Source organism: Cololabis saira, chromosome 3 (assembly GCF_033807715.1).
Source record: "Cololabis saira isolate AMF1-May2022 chromosome 3, fColSai1.1, whole genome shotgun sequence".
Lineage (NCBI taxonomy): Eukaryota > Metazoa > Chordata > Actinopteri > Beloniformes > Belonidae > Cololabis > Cololabis saira.
Window position 1 is genome coordinate 44,109,842 of NC_084589.1, and position 18,095 is coordinate 44,127,936.

Consider the following 18,095-nt stretch of genomic DNA (forward strand, 5'->3'; position numbering starts at 1 on the left):
CCTTTTAAAATGTTTTTATTGATTTAGAAAACAAGAACATTTGGTTTGAAGGTGAATGAGGAAATGAGTGTGATGTGGGATACACATCGCGATACTTGAGTCACGATACAATACAATACGATATTGCGGTATCCAAATTTTACGATATATTGTGATATTATAGTTATATGATATTATACTTCGCTGAAAACTGTAAAAGGCTTTATGCATTTTAAATCGGAGCTGCGCGTACATCAGATTATCGTGATAATTCATGGGACAAACTAAGTCAAAACAATGTAATTCACATGATCCATGCTGTGTTATTGTAACTATATGCAAGATGGCGCCGCCTACGGCCGCCACGGTTTTTCGCTCTGTTTTTCTTCTGCTTTTTGTTTATTTTTCCTGTTTTCTGCTGCCCCTCACGGGTCACCTTCAGCAGAGAAGAACTATTTAATATTAGGAAGTCTTCTCCCGGCACATCTTGCCCAATTTTCTCCGATCCGGACAGCTTTAAAGAGATTCTGGTCGGAGCAGCAGCCGCTGTTTACCGGCTTTACAGGATACGCAAGCGGGGGAAACGTGCCGGAGCCCTCGTGCGGCTGAGAGAGAGAGGATTCCGAACCGCGCTCCCCTCCATTTACCTGGGAAACGTCCGATCCCTTACAAACAAAATAGATGAACTTCTTATGCTCATCACAAAGAACCGGGATTTTAACAGATCTGCCGCCGTTTGCTTTACTGAAACCTGGCTCAGTGATCTGATCCCGGACAGCGCAGTACGGCTGCCGGGGTTCCAACTCATCCGCGCGGATCGCTGCAAGGAATCATCAGGGAAACGAAAAGGCGGCGGGATTTGCCTCTATATAAACGAAGGTTGGTGTACAGATGCCACAGTGCTAAAAGTTTCTTGCAGTCCTCACTTAGAGACACTTTTTGTGAACTGTAAACCCTTTTATTCACCGCAGGAGTTTTCATCCTTTGTTCTGGTCGGCGTCTACATTCCACCAGACGCGTGTGTGGCTGAAGCCACTCAGTGTCTCGCCGACCAGATAACAGACCTGGAGAAAAAACTCCCGAACTCACTCTTTATTGTTTTGGGGGATTTTAACAGAGCAAACCTCACTCACGAACTCCCGAAATTCAGACAACACGTCACGTGTCCCACCAGGGACACGCGGACTCTGGACCATTGTTACACCGTCATAAAGAACGCATACCGCTCTGTTCCCCGCGCAGCTCTTGGTCACTCTGACCATTGTCTGCTCCATCTCATCCCTACCTACAGGCAGAAATTAAAGACCTCGAAGCCTGTAGTGAATACTGTGAAGAAGTGGACTGAGGAGTCAAAGCTGTTGCTCCAGGACTGTTTCCAGAGCACGGACTGGAGTGTGTTTGAAGCTGCGGCCTCAGATCTCCATGAACTGACTGACACTGTTACATCATATATCAGTTTCTGCGAGGACATGTGTGTGCAGACCAAGACGTTCTGCACATACAGTAACAATAAACCCTGGTTCACACCGAACCTCAAAAAACTGCGCAGAGACAAGGAGGATGCCTACAGGAGTGGCAACCGAGCCCTGTTCAGGCAGGCCAAAAACGCACTGACAAGGGAGATCAGGAAAGCGAAGCGATCCTACGGCGAACGGCTGCAGAATCGCCTCTCTGCCAACCCTGACCCCTCTTCTGTGTGGAGAGGCCTGCAGAACATCACTGGGTTCAAAAGACCAGCTTCACGCCCTGCAGGCAACCGCAAACTCGCCAACCAACTGAACAATTTTTACTGCCGGTTCGACTCATCGTCATCGTCATCGTCATCACCACCACCCCCACCCTCCCCCCCTGCGGCTCCACCATCACCATCCCCCTCCTCCCCCCCTGCGGCTACACCTCCATCATCCCCCCCCTCCCCCCCACTGCCCACCTTTTCACACCTCACGTCAGCCAACCCCCCCCCACCCAAGACCCTGCCTGCACTCAAGATCTGTGAGGAGGATGTGTGTCGGCTGTTCCAGCGGCAGAAGATCAGGAAGGCTCCTGGCCCGGACGGCGTGTCCCCCTCCTGCCTGAGAGCCTGCGCCGAGCAGCTGGCCCCCACCTTCACACGGATCTTCAACCGGTCCCTGGAGCTGTGTGAGGTGCCTTCATGCCTCAAACGCTCCACCATCATCCCAGTCCCGAAGAAACCCACCATCACAGGTCTAAATGACTACAGACCCGTCGCCCTGACGTCTGTGGTCATGAAGACCTTTGAGCGGCTGGTGTTGAGCCACCTGAAGGACACCACAGGCTCCCTGCTCGACCCCCTGCAGTTTTCTTACCGGGCAAACAGGTCGGTGGATGATGCAGTCAACATAGGACTGCATCACATCCTGCGTCATCTCGACACCTCAGGGACTTACGCGAGGATCCTGTTTGTGGACTTCAGCTCGGCGTTCAACACGATCGCTCCCGCAATCCTCCACCAGAAGCTCACCCAGCTCACCGTGCCTGCCTCCACCTGTCAGTGGATTACCAGCTTCCTGAGTGACAGGAGGCAGCAGGTGAGGCTGGGGAGCACCACATCCAGCACCCGGACCATCAGCACTGGCACCCCCCAGCAGTGTTGTGCAAGTTCATACTTCTCATGAACTAGTTCAAAGTTCAGTTCACATAGTTTAAAAATGAACTGTTCACGTTCATAGTTCACCATTTTCATTTTGAACTAGTTCAAGTTCAGTTCATTTCAATATTTTTAGGTGAGAAGTACGAATGAAACGCCCCCCCCATCCTAAAAGTGTTCACCGTATACCAGTGGTCTTCAACCCTGGTCCTCAGGACCCCCTGTCCTGCATGTTTTAGATATTTCCCCTCAGAACCCTGATAAAAATGACTGTGTCATCATTAACAGACTTGTGCAGACCTGGATGACAAGCTGATGATGATCATTAATTAGAATCAGGTGTGATGCCTTGTGCTATAATCTGGCACATTTACATATGTTCATCAATGTGCATTGTCCTGAGAAATAAATAAATAAATAAATGATGCGAGGAAACATGTAAAACATGCAGGACAGGGTTGCTGAATACATTCATGTAGGCTATTGTCCTAGTGGCGTTTCCACTTTATTCAGAGGCTGTAATCTCCAACATTGTAGTGCATTATCAATTTGTCTACCTGTTACTGGGAAATCAGACCTCTTGGTCTTTCTGGGAACTTTTTTGATTGTTAAGGACTCGCAGATATTTTCTCCCACTGGGCGGATGCTTTAACGTTTCAAATGTGAAGTTGACGAGGCAGACGCTCAGACTTGTTTTCTCAGCGCAGGTGGACATAATCTTCACAGAAAGGTTAGATTTCTACCGTCAGACTCTTTGGGAGACGATGTGTAAAATTCCCGCAGATAATGATAAGCGGATCATCATCTGACGTCTCGCTGACGCTGCGTCTGCAACATCTCTCTCTCTCTTCACCCAGGCTGATTTATGGTTCCGCGTTAAATCGACGGCGAAGGCTACGGCGTAAGGTACGCAGGGACGCGAAACATACGGTCCGCACGCCGCGTACCCTACGCAGTAGGTCCGCTTTGGTGTAACGCGGAACCATAAATCAGCCTTCATTCCTAAAGGCTGCACCGGGCTCGTCGAGTATTTTAAATGTGCCGCCCGCTGGTGAAATAAGAAGGATTATTCCGTAATAATTGGACCTAAACAGTGAAGCTGCAACTCACATAATCTGAACAGTTCAAATTCCAGTTCATGATCTGCAGAATGAACAAGTTCACGTTCAAGTTCTTTATGTGTAAATATGTTGCGTTCAGTTCAACGTTCTCACAGAAATGAACGTGTTCAATGAACGCGTTCATTTGAACTCGTTCATGCACAACACTGCCCCCCAGGGGTGCGTCCTCTCAACACTGCTCTTCTCCCTCTACACTAACGACTGCACCTCAGGGGACTCTTCTGTGAAGCTCCTGAAGTACGCGGACGACACCACCGTCATCGGCCTGATCCAGGAAGGTGACGAGTCCGCGTACAGACGGGAGGTGGAACAGCTGGTCCACTGGTGCAGTCAGAACCACCTGGAGCTGAACCCGCTCAAGACCGTGGAGATGACAGTGGACTTCAGGAAAAACCCACCGCCACTCCCCCCCCCTCACCATCCTCAACAGCACCGTCTCCTCCACAGACTCCTTCAAGTTCCTGGGGTCCACCATCTCCCGGGACCTGAAGTGGTCCACCCACATCAACTCCATCAGGAAGAAGGCACAGCAGAGGTTGTACTTCCTGCGGCAGCTCAGGATGTTCAACCTGCCACAGCAGCTGCTGATCACATTTTACACTGCCATCATACAGTCTGTCCTCTGCTCTTCCATCACTGTCTGGTTTGGATCAGCCACCAAACTAGACAGGCACAGACTGCAACGGACCATCAGGACTGCAGAGAGGATAGTTGGGACTAACCTCCCATCTATCCAGGACCTGTACCGGTCCAGGACCAGGAAACGGGCAGGTCGAATCTCTGCAGACCCCTCACACCCGGGACACCGCCTGTTCCAACTCCTCCCCTCTGGACGGCGCTACAGAGCACTGTACGCCAAAACCTCCAGACACAAAGACAGTTTCTTCCCGCAAGCGGTTGCTCTGATGAACTCTCACAACTAACAGTCTCAGAGTAACCAAACACGTGCAATAAAAATCATCCAGCACCCTCTTTAATAATCATGTCTGCCTCACCCTGCTGCACCTCTGCACCTCTCACTTTTGTATTTCCTTTGTATAATTTTTTTGTATTTTTTGTATAATTTGTCTGTTAAAATTGTAAATAGGTTATACTTATACTTATTTTTACTATGCTTTTTATTCAGAACTGTCCTTCTCACTACCTCAAACTGCTGCACCTTAAAATGTGTATACTGTACATAGAAATACCACACAGAAATACCACATTTGTTTATTGTTTATTTGTTTATTGTTTATTTTTACTACCAAAGAGCGAAATAACCGGGGTCAAATTCCTTGTTGGACAATGTTCGAACCTGGCCAATAAAGCTGATTCTGATTCTGATTCTGATTCTGATATAAGCTAAAGTCACAACATATCTGTGAATGTTTTTCATATTATTTACATAATATGAAATTAACAATATTATTGAATCACATGTATTAAATCAAGTTGTACTAGATTTACAACTCGTCTGACACATGATTTATTCTAAAGCTGATGTTGAGATCGTGTTGAAGCTGCAGATCTGCAGGTTGGAGAGCAGGAAGAAGAGGGAGGATCATCGGGATCAGATTCCAGGAAGAGGACAGACTTTGGATTTAACCCTTTTATATCAGACATCCGTTTAGGAGTAAATGTCTTTTTACCTCAACTCATATTTAGTCAGAAATAATCATGAAAATGTAATTAAGTTTTCATTTTAGATGGATGAATTATTATATTGTTTATAATTCTGGAATATTACACTCTCCATATGTAGAAAGAGCAGCAGTGCCCCCTGGTGGTGAGTTATAAAAGCTCAACATAAACCCAAGAGTGAACAATCTATCGTAATAATAATAAAAACACAAATAAAAAAAGACTTTAGTGCATCAACAAGAGGAAAGTTGTCAGTGATGCAGATTATTGGTACAGCGTGATCAGTACAACCAGCATTTAGCTCAGAAAACAATGTGGAAGGAGAAATGTCATCAAATGAAGTTGAAAAGTGGAGATGCACTTTTGTCCTTTATCCTCAACTTCCTCAATCACGTCATTTTGATCCAGTTTGTTATTTCACTGGTCTTGGCTTCATCAAATGACACATCCAGGGACAGAAGCCGTGCATAGGTGTTCATCCTGTCCAGGTGTTGGAAGGTGAAGTGAAGCCGAAGCCATCGCTTCATCCACTGATCTGTTGGCATGGTAGGAAAACTGATAGGAATCCACTGTGTCAGGAACCATGGAGTTGATGTGGGTTAAAAAAAAGATGATCTGCTCTGTTGGTCTCTGGAGAAGGTTTAATGAAAATGTCTCTCCATCAATAAGGACTAAAAATAACGTAAAAGTTCAAGACAGACTAATTGTCCACAATATTTAACCAATAACGATGAAGTCATTAATGATATGAATGAGGTGGTTAATAATTTTAACAGGTATTTTGTGAGTGTTGGACCAAAGCTGGCAGAAAAATGTGTGATCCTGGATCAGCTGATGGATGGAAGGAAACATTAATAAGTAGAAATCCAGATTCAATGTTTCTCACAGCTGTGGAGGAGAGAGAAATCATAGATATTGTAAGTAAATGTAAAAACAAGGTGTCAACTGACTGTGGTGATATGATAATAGTCAAAAAGGTTATTGATGGATTGTTAACTGACATACAGCTGTAATCAGTCGCTCAGAACTGGGACATTTACAAAAAAAATGAAAACTGCAAAAGTCATCCCACTGTACAGAACTGGAGACAGACACCAATTCACTAATTACAGGCCTGATTCTTTACTCCCAACATTTTCTAAGATCGTAGAAAAAGTATTTATTTACAGGTTGGACAAATTAATGCCAATCAAAAGGCCACGCCCCTAATTACGCATTAAACTTCTTGCTTTATATAATTCCAACCTGCCACAATACGAGGAAAAAGAGGCTTCAAACCCCTGCAGAAAACCTGTGGGTGATTCATGCATGAATGAACCGTCATTCTGAGTTTGGGGGTTAGTTTGGGATCTTTATTCCCTCTAGTGGTTAAATGTTGGAAACTGCAGCTTTAAATGAGTCTTGTATATCTATATATTTCACACCAAAATCAGTTTGATAGTTTGATCAGTTTGATATTTAAATGTTTTAATGTCTCAAAGACTTACCATGTGTATTATTTTGAGGCCCATTGCAATAAAAGTTTCTTAACAACGTAAATGTTTTATGACAAATAATAAAGAACACATGAATTAAAAAATATTTTTATTTTATATATTGATATTAACAATCAGAATCATATAAATTGCGTCAGCTCTCATTGTGTCGGAAAAAATAAAACTCTTTCTAAACCTTCTTGCTTGTGTTGTTTTCTCAGATGTAAATCACTTTGGATAAAAGCGTCTGCTAAATGACAGAAGTCGTAGTAAACCAGTGATGGAAAGAATGTTGTATGCATTTTGTTCTAATTACTTTCGTTGGTAAATGAAATACTTACTGTAACTGCGAGAAGGAACTATGTCATTTGTTCAGACTCCACTGCAGCCCTTCAGAGTTTGACTTCAAATAAAACAACAAGAGAAGATCTAGTGTTGGAAATATTAATGGTGTTGTGGAGGTTATGCAGAACTGGAATTACTGTGCAGTTTTGTTGGGTTCCTGCCCACATGGGTGTTGATGGCAATGAGAAAGCAGACAATATTGCTAAAAGAGCATTGAAATTGAGTAGTGAGGTAATTATGGAAATTCCTTTTGGTAAAGGTGAAGCAAAATCATGAATTAGAAAGGCAGTGAGGGATTCATGGCAGAAGGTGTGGGACAACGGTGTAAAAGGGAGACATTTTTATAACATACAGAAGTCAATTAACGTGAAGGTTTTCAAAGGAAAGTGTAGGAGAGAGGAAGTCATCATTTCTAGATTAAGATTAGGTCATACTAGTTTAAAATCAACTCTGTATTTAATGTCAAAGTCCGTGTCTGATAAATGTGATGAGTGTGATGTCACAGAGAATGTAGAGCATGTGATTCTTAAATGTGGCAAGTATGAGGTAGAAAGGAACGCTTTAAGAGACAGGATGTACGAGCTGGGACGGGAATGGAGTTTAGTAGGTTATTAGGGAGGAGTGAGGTGATGAGGGATTGTTATAAGGAAATCCTTGTCTTTCTTAAAGATGCAGGGATAGATAATAAGATTTAAATGTGGTTATCTTATTTTATTTATGTATTTCCTTTTCCCCCCTTTAAGTTAGACTGTAACCTGGTGTAATAATGATCCTGATGTTACACACTCCGGTACAGCAGGTGGCGGTAGAACCTAATAACGTTGGTTGTGATCCGCCATTAAACCTAGAGAAGAAGAAGGAGAGGACGGTTCTGTTGTTTCCTTTCTTTTTCCTCTTCAACAATGTCTAAGGTGAATCATCTGAGAGAGTTTATCGGTCAGCGACTAACAGCAGCTGCTGTAGAAATATTGTCAGTGTTTGAAAAAAGCATCTTGGAGTATGAAGAAGAGCTCGACCGTCAGCGCAGACTGTTGGACCTCGCCTGGAAACCTGAAATCAGACTCCACAGAGTCGGTACGTAACCCTGGAAAGTTGAATGAATGAACACATGAGTATGACTCCTACAAGATCCCTTTGTTTCCAGTTAAAAGCCGTGGTGATGAAGCAAACCAACTAAATGGGAAACTCCCCAGCTCAAGCAGCTGCTGATGTGGGATTCGGAAACATCCCGAACTAACTTGTTGTTCTGTTTACTTGGTGCTGCCTTTCATGCTCCATTCACACTCTGGACCAGACTGATATTTCACACTTTACACTTAATCCTTTATTCTGTAGAAAAGATGCAGATCACACTGGCTCCGTGTAGATTTTTTTTTTAGATTTATTTGTTCAGCACAGTATAAAAAACAGAACAAGTAACATACAAATGTAAAAAGAGATTGGTAAAGTGCTCGACTCCGGTCCAGCCAGCCGTCATTCGTATTTACGGTCAAATCAGCCGCTCCTAAATGTTCATGTGCTCCTATTTCCGCCTTTACGGTAAATGAATGAACGCGGCTCAGAAACAGAAATATATGAAAATACTGAGTTTGAGATAATGCAGATGTGTTTTTTTCATATATTTTTTTCATTACCTTGATTACACCCAAACTTCCACCGTAATATTTACACACTCTTACTGTACAATCATTTTTTTTTACTTCAGGTTCTGTTTTGCAGAGACTTTAAAAAGATAAGATAAGATAATCCTTTATTATTCCCTCAATGGGGAAACTCCTGTGTTAGCAGCAGTACACTTAACATATACACACACGCATGCGGAGAAAGGGGTAAAAGATTTAAAAAAGTAAAAGATATATATAATTTAAAAATATGGACAGTATACATACAATACACAATATACAGTGGAGATAAAATTAATTCTCCCATAATTTCACCCAATGCCTCATATATCTCTCTTCATAACTATAATCACTACAAGCATGCTTAATTTCAAAAATTTTTCTTTAGAAATATTGAAATATTAAGGTTTAAACTTAAACACTACTTTTCTACAAAGGTCAGTTGCCTTTGTTGCAGAGACTGTAAAAATGAATTCTAAAACTAAATCAAATATCCACATAGTGTGCTTAAGGATGATTATAAAACGATGAGGCGATTGTGGTGACGGGACTGAGCCTGTGATTCTGTGTGGATTATAAAAGTACAGTGAATGTGAAATTGAGCAGACCTGTAGTGAAAAGTTTGAAGTTCAGATCTTAATATTTCAATATTTGTACAGTAAAATTGTTTGAAATTAAACATACTTGCAGTGATTGTAGTCCTGAAGAGAGGTATATGAGGTATTAGCTGAAATTATGGAATAATTCATTTTTACAGTCTCTGCAACAAAATCAACTGACATTTGTAGAAAAGTAGTGTTTGAAGTTTACACCTTAATATTTCAATATTTCTACAGTAAAATTGTTTGAAATTAAGCATACTTGTAGTGACTGCAGTTGTTAAGAGAGGTATGTGAGGCATTGGGTGAAATTATGGGAGAATTCATTTTTATAGTCTCTGCAAAAATAGAACCTGAAGCAAAAAAGGCAAATTACTTTTTTTTTTTTTTAAAGTAAGGTGTTTGAAGTTTAGATGTTAATATTTCTATTTTTCCACAGTGAAATTCACTGTGCCTGTAGTGATTGTAGTTGTGACGAGGGCTATATGAGGTATTGGGTGAAATTATGGGAGAATTCATTTTTATAGTCTCTGCAAAACAGAACCTTAAGCAAAAAAGGAGACTGACCTTTTTAGAAAAGGTGTTTGAAGTTTAGATCTAAAAGAAAAGGTTTTCATCCTTTTCTTTTACAGTAATAGCGTGTAAATATTACAGTGGAAGTATGGGTATATGAAAAAAACATATCTGCATTATCTCAAACTCAGAACTTCATATAGACCCCTTTCCAGCCTACGTCATCACAGGATGCGCGCGCATTGTTGCGGCGGAAGTGCTGAAGAAGTTGTATGAGTTTGACTGGAGCGAGGGAAGATTTGTTTCTTAAGTTGCGTTTTTGGAGTTGCAGTAACGTTATAGAAGAACAACATGCCCACCAGCTGTTGTGTGTACGGGTGTACAAATCGAAATCCTGAGGAACATAATTTTTTTGCAATTCCCAGAGGAAACAGGCCATTTAAAAGCACCGTAGGAGCCTGTGGCTGCAAGCATCAAAGAACCGACTGGACCGAGGATCATCAAGCATGCCCGCGTTTGCAGTGCTCATTTCATATCTGGTGAGTTATCGTGGCTATCTGGTTTAGCTTTACTTAAATGCCTTTAATTGAGTAACTGTAGGTAGAGTAAGTGTATTGTAAGTGTTTGCTACCATAGACTATACGTTTACTACTAGTACTAACTCATACAGCTGAGAGCTTCAGTGTGGTGTACATAATAATAATTATTAATATTATAGATCCATGGGTGTACAGCAGCTCCACTAACTTAACAGTGTGGTGTACAGTAGAGTACTAGAGAGTAGTATATACTCTATAGTACTGTAGTGTACAGCAGCTCCACTAACTCTGATTTGAGCATCTCAGAACACTTAAGAAACTTGAAAAGTGGTTATCTGGTGTTATTTGGCTAATGTGTATCTTTCTTTTTACAGGTGAGATGTCACTGGACCACGAGAGTCTTGATTTTGTGTCCTCTATTTTTTCATACAGTAAACAAAACCAAAACCCAGATGCAAAGATCAAAAGGTAAAATACAATAAATGAGACCTAGCTGTTTGTGTTTTTAGCTTAACCTAATGACATGATTAACTCATGAATATTAAGGGTTTACTTATTTTGGTATTAAGCAAACCATAACCGATAATTAAGATGGGAATGTATTGTATTACAGCTTGAGATCAGTATTTTTGTTCATTTGAGTTTTTTTATGTGAAGGTACCAAAGAAAAAAGAAATGGAGTGAAAGACTTCTGTTTGCTCCACCAAACCAACCTGCTCCTGCTCCTGGAACTCCAGAGGAATCACCAGCATGGATCACAGTCCTAGTAAGTGTAGCCACTGTTGTGTCATTTCAAGTCTCATTGTATGTATAATGGTTCAACCATGTTGAGTATTCTCCCCCTATGCTGATCTCCACATCCATTCTTTTCTTTACAACCCATATTTATGCACAGTGTAGACTAACACAGTTGCAATTAATCTTAGGTCTATGTATGTGACGAATAAAATCTCCTTGTCCCTGTCCGTTTCTCCTCTCCTATTCACAACTGTCCTCTACTGATTCCAATGCCCCTCTTATGTTCTCTATACACCTCTCCATCCATCCATCCATCCATCCATCCATCCATCCATCCATCCATCCATCCATCCATCATCCATCCATCCATCTCGTCTTCAATTCTCAACTGTTTTCTTTTCTGCTAAAGCTGAAGAGGACATCCCAGTCACGAGGACAGAATACAATGACCTGAACCTGAGGTAGGCTACACCGAGCTGAAGAGTGACCACGTCAACCTGCAGGAAAAGTATCAACAGCTGCGAGATGAAAATGAGAGACTTAAAGAGGAGCTGAAGAAGTCTACATTTTCATACTCAAATATTAAGTGCAACATGGTACAACTGTTGTTTATCACTAGAATAACATCTGTAGCTCTCTCTACAGGATCATCTTTTGATAGTGTTAATGAAATTAAGGTTGCAGCTCATGGTGCCACCCTTCGGATTCCAGCTTTCACCAAAGGCAAACGGCAACTTTCTGCACAGGAGGTCGACACATCAAGACAACTGTCACGTGTCAGGATACATGTTGAACGTGTTATAGGGAGATGGAAGAACTTCAGAATTTTGCAGACAAGAATTCCACTGTCACAGGCTGACCTTCTAGATTATATTGTTATTGTGTGTGCTAGTCTCACAAACCTTAGCAAAAGTGTTCTGAAAAAATCTAAGAAATAAGGGTTCTGAATAATAACATCAAGTCTGACATTTTTGTATTTTCTCATCAGTGATTTGGAGCTGTGACTATGAATTGAATATCAGCCATTAATGATTTACTTGACTATTAAAGTTTTGCTAATAAACTACCGGAGTTATTTGTTTTTTCTCACTGATTGTGTAAATGTATTGATTATTTTCTCTTTTTAAAGCTACAAACATCCAACTTCCACAGCTGTAAATATGCTGCACAAATATACATATATTCACTATATGTGTTGTATATCAAACTCAGGTATAATATAGATATATTAATCCCCACAAACCCTCAAATAAAAATAATGAATTTACCTAAAAATAATGAACTAAGTTTTAAAAAACAGTATTTTGCATTATATGCCTTTTAATGTTTTTCTTTTTATCATATTAGTGGGAATAGGTTTCTGTAAATTAATGGTGATAATGTGAGATGCAGGATGGACAATAAAGCTCATATAATTTTTCATTTTTATTTTTTTTTTAAATAACTATCAACTTCATTCAGCCAGCACAGACAAAGGTACACATGACATGGCTTTCATTCAAAGGCAATGCTTAATGAAACTCATTAAGAAACAGTAAATTAACAAAAATAAGATAAATTAAATAAATATGAAATAATAAAATAACTTAAAATGTCTAGTGTATAAAATACATTCAGTTGTCATAATGCTTTACAAACTTCAGCTGTGACAGCTGCTGACAGGTTCGCAGCTTCTCCTGAGTGTAAACAGTAGGTTTCTCAACCAAATACAGATGAATTTCCGGCCATTGGACATCGGGCCACTTTGTGATATCTTCCTCCGGGAAGGAAGTTGCTTTCCATCCGCCAAAGTTAGTTTAGTAACGTAATTTCCACGATCTTTTTCCGTCAATCGGCTGGTGTAAACTGTCATGAACTCCGTCTTTCTGCCGCAACAATGCGCGCGCAGCTCGCTTGTTTACAAACACGGAAAGGGGTCTATATTTCTGTTTCTGAGCCGCGTTCATTCATTTACCGTAAAGGCTGAAATAGGAGCACATGAACATTTAGGAGCGGCTGATTTGACAGCAGTAGTGCTCAGTTAAGGCAAAAAGCCCAAGGGGCTTATACGAGGCCTCTACCTGTAAAATACAGCAAAATATTGTACAAAGATTTAAAATATGCAGAAAACATGATTGCAGAAATATCATTAGGTAATCTGATCAATTAAATGTGTCCTGAGTTTATGTTTAAAATGATTGAATGAAGTAGAGGTAGACGAGATTGCTGTAGGTGTTCCATAACTGTATCTGATGGAGAACTGACACAAACCAGTACGGAACTTCAGGAGATTTAAATGATTAGCCTGTCTTGTATTAAAATGGTTCATATCACTGTTGAACTGAAAAAAATCTTTACATGGCAAAGAAAATGAAACTGGCAGGAACAATACTTTGAAAACAAAATTGCAGGTTTGATATGTATTTAACTTAAAGTTGGGTAAAGTATTGAGTTGTTTGAAAAGAGGGGCAGAATGAGCAGACCAATTACTGTGTGTGGCAATCCTGCAGAATCTTTTTTTACATGTGAAGTTTATGTAGATGTGTGTTGTAGCTAGCTCCCCAAATACTATTACAGTAAATGAGATATGGATATATAAAGCTATAATAAAGAGTTGGGAGACAATTTTCATTCACCAAACTACGGAATTTGCCAATAATACCAATAGATTTTGATATTTTTTTACAGACATGGTTGATGTGTTTTTTCCAGCTTAAACTTTCATGGATAATTACACCAAGGAAGGTTGTTGATGTAACCTGAGTGAGCGGGTCATCTCCTATAGACAGACCGCTGTTAGATTTACAATATATTTTATTAATTTATTTTTTCCACAATATCTTTATTTGAGTTTTATAGCAGCACAAGACAATCACAGTAAAAACAATCATGTCATGTATAGTCTAGTCATGGCCATGTCTTTTCTTATAGATTAGCTGCCAAATATAGCAACAAAAAAAAACAGCTTAAAACAAAACAATCACAATAAAAACACAAAATGAACAATATGCTTCTCTTGTTATTAGACAGATTATGAACACAATGTAATGGATTGTGAAATAATAGAAATAATAATGATAAGCTACGCGCTTTAAAAGTAACAGAGAAAAAATAAATAAATAAATAAATTAATACATACATACATACATACATACATACATATAAACAAACATACACACCATACCCACAGTTAGTGATCATTTTGGTTTTCTGTTAAGTCTGAGTTCTTGACATATTCAATAAATGACTTCCATGTACCTTCAAATACTTGCTGTTTGGCTTTCAGAATATAAGTAATTCTTTCCAACGGTAGGGTTCATAACATTTGTCTTAACCATTGACTGGTACTTGGTTAATGGCTTCTTTTCCATAGTAGTGCAATACATTTTTTGGCATTTAACAAGCTTAAAGGGAAAGTTCGGTTTTTTACAACCTGGACCTTATTTCTGGCATTTTTTATGGTCGTATACTCACCCGGAGGTGTTTGGTGTCATTTGGAGTCCTTCGGAAGATATTAGGAGAGATGAGATGAGATGACGTCATGAGTTCAGAGGTCTTGTTTACAAACTGATTTATTTGTTATACACACAGCCCCGGATGAAGACAACAGGTCCTGGAAGCAGATCTAGTGATTCATAAAAGCAGCAATCATGTGTTATTTAGACGCTGCATCGTCCTAATATCTTCCGAAGGACTCCAAATGACACCAAACACCTCTGGGTGAGTATACAACCATAAAAAATGCCAGAAATAAGGTCCAGGTTGTAAAAAAACGAACTTTCCCTTTAAATCTATAATTGCTTTTTCATATTTACTGAAGTTATGTTTCTCTGGATAAAGGCCCAGCAAGAAAAGTTTAGGATCCAGTGATATTGATTTGGAAATTATCTTTTCGATGATGACTCTTATCTCTTCCCAGTATTTAATATTTATTCTACACTGCCAAAGGCAGTGAAATAGTGTTCCTCTATCTTCTGTACATTTTGTGCATATGTCTGGTATATTCGGGTCATATCTATTCAAATCCATCGGTGTCACATACATCCGCATTAACCATTTATATTGTATTATTCTAAGGCGTGCATTTATGGATCCAGAATGAGCGTTGGCACATGCGGCTTCCCACTCTTCCTTGGTAATATCTGTTTGGATGTTTTCCTTCCAGGCCCTTAGCTTACCGGTATATGTTGAGTTCTCACTTGAAAATGATATCAACAAATTGTAGATGTCTGATATTGCACCCTTTCTCAGACAATTCTTTGTTACAATTTTTTCTAGTTCTGTGCTACAGGGTTTAGAAAGTACATTGCTTGGATTTATTTTGACATAATTTCTAAGCTGAAGGTACTTGAAGAAATGTTTTCTATTAAGATTATATTTAGCTACTAGTTCTTCTAAGGACATCATATCATCTGAGTTTGTTGTGTATAGATTTTTAATTGTTTTTAGTCCCTTAGTTAACCACAATTGGAATGTTGCATCTGCCCTGCCTGGTACAAAGAACTGATTACCCCAAATTGGGGTATATTGCGATAGTGATTGTGGTTCGTTTAAGTATTAATTCACTTCAATGCGTATTCCCAAATATTTAAATTGGTCCACAACATTGAACTGAATTGCATCAGCTATTTGATTTTTCCTCTCATTTGAATTAAGTAGTAATATAGAGGATTTGGTATGATTCACTTTATACCCTGAGATATCGCCAAACGCTCTTATCAGCTGTATCAGATCTGGGATTGATTTCCTTAAACAGGACATAAATAAGATTACATCGTCCGCGTAAAGGTCAATTCTGTGCTCTACTGGTCCTACTGTAATTCCGCAAAACTGTGGATGAGAACGTTTTGCTATTGCAAACGGTTCTATTGCTAATGTGAATAACAAGGGTGAGAGAGGGCAGCCCTGTCGACATCCTTTGTTAACATTTATTGGTTTTGAAATATTTCTGTTCGTAGAATTTCTGCTGTAGAGTTATTGTATATGACCTGCACCCATTTAATAAAGATATTTCCACAACCAAATCTTTCAAAAAAATTGAAAAGATAAGGCCATTCGACCCTATCAAAGGCCTTTTCGGCATCTAATAATAATAGGGCTGTATCTGGTTTATCTTTTTTATAGTGAATTATATTCAGTATTCTTCTGACATTATGGAAACATTGTCTTCCTGATATGAATCCATTTTGGTCCCTATTTACAATTTTTGGCAGAATTCTCTGTAATCTAATTTCTAGAAGCTTACATAATATTTTAAGGTCCGAGTTTAGGAGGCTTATTGGTCTCAGATTTTCACACTTATTAGGGGTTTTGCCTGGTTTTGGCAGTAAAATAATTAGAGCTTTATTCATCGAAGATGGAAGATTGCCACTCCGAAATGCCTCGAGAAACATTTCTAAATGGGGTGTTAGCAATATGTTTTTAAATGTTTTGTACAAGTCAATCGGGAGACCATCTGGTCCTGCTCTTTTTCCTGATTTCAAATTTATCTATGGCGTTACAGATTTCTTCTTTGGTAATATCTGTATTTAAATCTTGTTTATATTAATCTGGGGTACAAGGAATAGGTAATCCATCTAAAAATCTATTCATATTTTGTACATTAATAGAGTTAGTTGTACCATATAATTTTTTATAATAATCTCTGAAATCATAATTTATTTCTGTAGGGTTCACCACAACATTCCCGTTGGATGTTATGGTTGTAATAGCAGTTCTGGTCTCTAATTGTTTTATTTGCCATGCTAATAGTTTTCCAGATGTATCACCTTGTTCATAGAATGACTGACTGTTTTAATCTTAGAAGACTAGATGCGGCTCTAAAAGCAGATTGTTTGTCATATTCAGACCTCAAAATTAGTAATTCTTTTTCCAGTTGAGTTGTTTTTTTCATAAACTTTTTCTTGAAGAGTTTTCCTTTTTTTTCAAATTTAATCTCTCTTCTTGTGCCTTTTTTGACTTTGAACCCGTATAGCTTATTATATGTCCTCTGAGAAAGGCTTTAAATGCTTCCCACCTTATACTTGCTGTTGTCTGTGTAGTGTTAATTTTGAACTACTCTATTTGTTGTCCTATGTACTTTACAAATTCTTCATCTTGTAACCACTTATGCTGAAAGCACCATCTAGGTGGGCCAATTGGCAATTTTGAGGTCATTGGGTATTATTCCAGTTTCTAGAGATTTGGTGAAAATATGGGTCAAAGGCTTAGCAATTGAATGTCTAGTTTTCATAATTAAGTTAAATCTGACCTCATCATGACCAGCAGCTGAGTCTTTCAGGCACATAATTATGTCCAAGATTTCCTTCTCTGTAGGAGGCTTGAAGCTCTGAATAGAAGGATGGGAACCTGTCAGAAACTCAGATGGAGACCCGGCTATAGGAGTTATCCTTTCTGAAAGAACTGTACCAATATTAACAAAATAATTGTTAAAAACATATGCAATGTCAGATGGGTCAGAGTAGACTCGATTTTCATTAAAAATTAAGATGGAAGATTGGCTGTAGAATTATTCATATTTAGAAGCTGGTTAATGACTCCCCAGGTAGTTTTTATGTTATTAGAAGCCTCATTGAATTTGTCGGAAAAGTACTTTTTCTTGGCAATTCTAACAAGATGATTATAATTGTTACGAAATGTCTTATAATTTGCTTTATTAATTGGGGATGAATTACTGATGAATTTCTTATACAATCTATACTTAGCTTTCAGAGACTTATGGAGATCTGGTGTAAACCAGGGTTTTCTAAATGCAGAGACCTGGTTTGCTTTTTTGCTGACAAGAGGAAATCACCTGTTGAATACAGAGTTGAAAGACTTGAAAAATGACTGATATGCTTGTTCAACATCATCATGGGTGTATCCATCATCCCATAGGATGTCATCAACCTGCATCTCAAACCGGTCAACATTTATTTTGTTATACACTCTATTAGGGGTGGGCGGTACACCGGT

At 39.4% G+C, this 18,095-nt stretch overlaps 1 protein-coding gene across 1 annotated transcript in view; it reads right to left on the reverse strand.

The window, feature by feature from the left end:
• Positions 1-18,095, reverse strand: part of LOC133440368 (zinc finger protein 37-like) — an 801,383-nt gene that overhangs the window by 208,809 nt on the left and 574,479 nt on the right. The gene's annotated exons all lie outside the window — the stretch shown is intronic.